This window comes from Sinocyclocheilus grahami, unplaced genomic scaffold, assembly GCF_001515645.1.
Source record: "Sinocyclocheilus grahami isolate Dianchi unplaced genomic scaffold, SAMN03320097.WGS_v1.1 scaffold48.1, whole genome shotgun sequence".
In the NCBI taxonomy this organism is placed as follows: Eukaryota; Metazoa; Chordata; class Actinopteri; order Cypriniformes; family Cyprinidae; genus Sinocyclocheilus; species Sinocyclocheilus grahami.
The window spans coordinates 2961902-2967391 of NW_015505227.1; the positions used below are offsets into that span (position 1 = coordinate 2961902).

At 39.2% G+C, this 5490-nt stretch overlaps 1 long non-coding RNA gene across 1 annotated transcript in view; it reads left to right on the forward strand.

The window, feature by feature from the left end:
- Positions 1-5490, forward strand: part of LOC107582962 (uncharacterized) — a 19313-nt gene that overhangs the window by 1940 nt on the left and 11883 nt on the right. The window contains exon 2 of the long non-coding RNA XR_001608996.1: positions 5274-5284. This is a non-coding gene — a long non-coding RNA (uncharacterized lncRNA). The remainder of the gene's footprint in view (positions 1-5273; positions 5285-5490) is intronic.

Sequence of the window (5490 nt, forward strand, 5' to 3'; positions counted from 1 at the left end):
GACACACACACACACACACACACACACACACATCACTCATCAAGGCTTTCTGGAGATTAATTAATGAGCTGTACTGTTGTGACAGTCTTGAAATGATAGATTAATTGATTCACCACTTTGTCAGGTCTGCGTTATTTCAGCCCTGCATTAGAGGCCTCACGTAAAACGATCAAAGCAATTATGGCCGATGTCTTATCAGAACTACGTACGTATAATAATTAAAGCTGAAGTGACTTGTGATTTGGAGGAAAAGTATTTTTTACATGTATGTCATTCCAAACCCACATGACTTTCTTTTCTCTGTAGAACAAAAAAGGTGATTTTTGGAGAATAACTTGGCCATTTTTTATTTATAATAAGTTGTTCATATGAATTATATTTCAAGGCTTCAAGTCTTTAGTTAACAGAGGTGAAAAGTATCATGAAATAAATGAAGTGATATGTTTCTCAGACATCTATAAAAGGGTTTCAAAAATCTTTCACCTTTGCATTTGACAGAAGTAAGTCGTATTCCTTTTATTTTAGTGAGTGCACGCACGCATCTGTTTGAATGCACACACATACAGATGCACATTTGCGGCCACATGTATTGAACAGCTGCTCATAGAGAAGAACGCCACAGCTTTCTGTCACATTCACATTCACAAAGCAGGAGGCTGATTCTGAGTCATAACTCAGTGTTTGAGCTGTCAGAACCCCAAGATTTCCCACAAATTCAGGTTTAAATTCCCTTTAACCGGTCATGCCTGAGGTTTACGCCTGATCACATGCTCATTCACATGCTCGGTCTGATAACTACAGCAGACCACTGCAGTACATACTAATGGATTTTATTTCAGTCTAGTTTTACTTGTGAGCGTCTTCATCAGACTCGTTTAATTTATGAGCTTTCCGATTAAGGAATGATCATGATTAGGGTTGCACTGATTTTCTGATATGTTATTAAGGTAATAATTATGTTTGTGTTATGATTGATAACCAATAAATAATGTTAATATCAAATAATTAATATTATTGATATTTGTACAATTTATACTATTTTATATGAAAAAAAACGAAATTATCTGAAAAAGTAATTTTAAATGTTGCAATTAAATAAAAAAAACTAAATGTATGTGGAAGAAATGAACTCTACTTTTACTCAGCAAGGATGCATTAAATAGATCAAGAGTGACAGTAAAGTCTTAAAATAGAGCTAAAATTCTATTTCATATAAATGCTGTTCTGTTGAACTTGAACAAAGATTCCTGAAAAAAGTGTGTATTTGTGTGTATATATATATATATAATAATAATAATTAACTATAAATATAAAATAATAGAGTTAATAATTATGTTGAGCATGTTATGGTCAATAACCAACAAATAATGTTAATAATATTATTGAGTATATACATACACGCATCCCTAGTAACAATAGATTTTAGATTCTAGATTTTTCTTAGTATTTTTTCATTTTGATATTTTTAGCGTTTCATATTCCTTCTGATCACATCTCAGGCCTTCAATTCGGTTAATTTTAAACTGGTTTTGTGTTTATGGTGGATTAGTCAACATTATGAAGAAACAAATCTCGCTCTCGTTTGTGTCCTTGTCAGAGACATTGTGTGGGCGTCAGGAGTGTTTGAAATGAATATGTGTGTGTTGAATGCCAAGCCTTTCATATGCGTGTGTTTGTGTTTATCTGATTTGGATTTTATCCATAATGCTAAAACACCTGCTAATTATGCACTCAGAATTGAGCCGCATACTAATGGACAGACACACAAACAGGCAGACCCATTAGATGGCTAATATCAGCGTGGAACAGATAAACATGAGAGGTTTTCTGTTAATAAGTCATTATTTGGTATGGCAGTGTGTAAATATTCTTTGTACGAGTACAGCGCTAATTTATACATCTGTGCAAAAAGCAGATGTCTGAACGTGGGAATGTATGCTGTATGTTTAGCCTTCCTCTTTTTGCCTTATTCTCTTAGGCTTTAACACATTTAATAATTTGCACAATAATGACTGCTTCTTATGCATAATTTTCTTATGTATCATATAGCCTCAGAAGACTCACTTTTATGATAGTTTTATAGTGCTTTTGTTTACTGAAATCTCTTCTGATTGCAGACATTGGAATCTTGGCAAAGCTGAGCCAAATGTGTGTGAATGATCTATTCTAAGCTCTTTGTAGCATTTTAAGGTGAGTATTTTTTGCTTTGGCTTGTGGTTCGGCGAGGGAAAAGTCTAACTTTAGACTGACGTTGAGGTTACTGTGTCGCACCAGGAGTCACACCGTCAATTAACCAATCCCTGACCTCCTAAATGAGCTCAGCACTGTGGCGGAGGTCCACTGGGACACCAGTCTAAAACGAACTCACTCAGTCTTATCCTGTTATTCGCACTGTTCTTTCTTTTGCTTTCTGGATGCTCTTAAATACAATGTGATATTTGCCCTAAATTTGCATATTTTTGCATATCGCATATCGCATATTCCTTTAAAAACAGCTGAGCTCTAGAGAAATTATACTTAAATATACACACTAGTTCAAACATCTATCTATCTATCTATCTATCGTAATTTTCTTGTATTAATGCAGCACTTGTAGTCTCATTCTCTTTCTGTCTCTATTGCAGAGGTCAATCATTATTTCAGTCAGCAGAAAAGGAGAGGGAGAGCACATTCCTTTGCTTTTTACTGAATAGCGGTTTTCAGTTAAAGTATCTCTGCTTTGTCATCTCCGAAATCCGCTTGTTCTCAAGGGACGCTTGCACCTAAAGGGCAAAATAATAGAAGTCACTACAGCCGATATGAACCCACAACTTCAATCTGGCGGCCAGTAGGATTTCATGTCTTCACCCTGTGGGGATTAGAAACATTTCCCAAATTCTTTTTGTCTGATAGAGTTCCAGAGGTTAAGGATACTGCCTCAGAGTCAGTACTAACTGTGATTCGGTTCCCCGCTGGATCAAGATTAGTTTTGATTTGTCCTCCGAGATATAATTAGCCTTATTATCCTGTAGTCTGACCCCCCACTCTCACAGAACCAATGGCAATTATTCACGGGACAAAAGAATTTGGTTCCTTTCTAGCTGAATCAAATGCGTGTTTAAAGGGATAGTTCCCTCGAGATAAAAAATTCTGTCATCATTTACTCACCCTCATGTAATTACAAACCTTTATGACTTTCTTTCTTCTGTGGAACACTTGGTGTGTTTGGTCCATACAATGATTATCTTTCAAAATATTTTAAGGGTTATAATATAAGGGTTATGATCTGTAAATACCCCAAGAGGTAATGGACTTGACCCCACATACACCTCAAAATACTATAACGCAAGCAGCAACGCCAACGCTTCCTTCTCGATTGTGCTGTAATTCAACTGGTGCTTCAAAAACTTCCTCGAGAAATAGCACACAGGATGATCAACTCCATGCGCATCTTCCTGCAGGAGAACAGCACCAGCGCCAGTAGCGCTAGCATCCACGTCCAGCTTGAACGCCGTTGAGAAGTCAGGAGCAGAGAGTACCGGCGTGCTGCACAATAATGATTTGACAGACTCAAAGGCTATCTGACATTCATCGGACCACACATTTTGTGTGTCTGTTTTAACAAAGCAAATTGGTCAGCGGTAACACCACATCAGAAAAGTTTTTACAGAATCCCCCGACAGTATCCTGCCATACCGAGAAAATGTCTCAGCTGTCGCTTAGTATTCGGGGCAGGGAACTGTACAATAGCCTGCACTTTAGCAGCAATAGGACGAACTTCACCCTGGCCGACCTGCTTGCCCAAATACGTTACTGTAGCCCTTCCAAACTCGCATTTCGTGAGATTTGGAGTCAAAGAAAAAGCTTGCAGACGGTCAAACACCATCCGAAGGGTTTTTAGATGTTCATTCCAATCAGAAGAGTACACCACAATGTCGTCTAAATACGCGTCACAATTAGGAATGCCTGTCAACACCTTATTCATCAGACGCTGAAACGTCGCAATCCGAACGCCATAACGGTGTACTGTAGCAGGTTATCAGGCGTAACAAAAGCTGAAACTTCGGCTGCGCGAGGAGTCAAGGGCACCTGCCAGTAGCCCTTGAGTAAATTCAGCTTCGAAACAAAGGTAGCTGACCCCACCCGGTCTACACAATCCTCCATACGTGGTAAAGGAAAGGAATCCGGCTTCGTAATCGCGTTGACTTTTCTATAATCAATGCAAAAACGGGACGTACCATCACTTTTCGGAACGATAAGACAGGGGGAACTCCAAGCGCTGGAGCTCGGAACAGCCAACCCATTTTCGAGCAGGTATTTCACCTCATCCTGCATTACCTGGCGCTTAGTCGGGTTCACCCTATAAGCATGCTGCTTAATTGGTGGATGGTCTCCCACATCAATGTCATGGTACACTGCAGTCGTTCTAGATGGTACATCGGAGAACAAAGTTAGCTATGTCTGGATTAACTGACAAATATCTGCTCGGGGGACTTAGGACAGATATGACGAATGAGACGTCAAATCTCTAATAATCTCAGAGTTTTGTAAATGGGCACCAGTAACAGAAACACTTCGCATAGTCAATCCATCTGTATCAGGACAATCAGGAGCAGGTACAGATATAACGGATACAGGTGCAACTGGGCGACAGGATATTTTATTTCGTTGTCGCGCGAAACATAAAACTCAAACATTTATGTGACAGACGCGAGTTTTCCTTTTTCGGTCAGGTGTACGGATTACATAATCAGTTTTACTAAATTTAGCATCAATCACATAGGGACCAGAAAATTTCACCTGCAAGGCTGATCCAGGGACAGGTAACAAAACCAAGACCATATCACCCTGATTAAAAGAACGTGAAACAGTTTTTTTGTCAAATCGGGTCTTCATTTTTACTTGAGCAGACGCCATAGAGGCACGAGCTAATTCACACACACGATGCAAACACTCCCGAAATGAACTAACATAATCCAAGATATTGGTGGCATCATTGGATTTACAACCCATCATTTTCTCTTTCAATAATTTCAGAGGACCTCTCACAGTGTGGCCAAAAACTAATTCGGCAGGACTAAAGCCAAGCGATTCTTGCTGAGTCTCACACACAGCAAACAATAATAGGGGTAAACCTTCATCCCACTCTCTTTCTGACTGAGCACAAAAGGTACACAACATTGACTTTAAGGTTTGGTGAAACCATTCCAACGCACCCTGTGATTCTGGATGGTACGCACTAGAGACTTCATGTTTTATATGGAGTTGTGATATCACTTGTTTGAATAACCGAGACATAAAATTTGTGCCCTGGTCGGTCTGCACCACCTTTGGTAAACCAAAGGTAGAGAAGAACTTCGTTAAAGCTCGCAGAATTCCCTTGGTTTTTACAGTGCGTAAAGGCACAGCTTCCGGGAAACGGGTGTTAGAGCACATCATAGTTAGTATGAACTTATGTCCGGACTTAGTCCTGTAGCGTCTGGACCACTCCAACACACAATATATATTTTG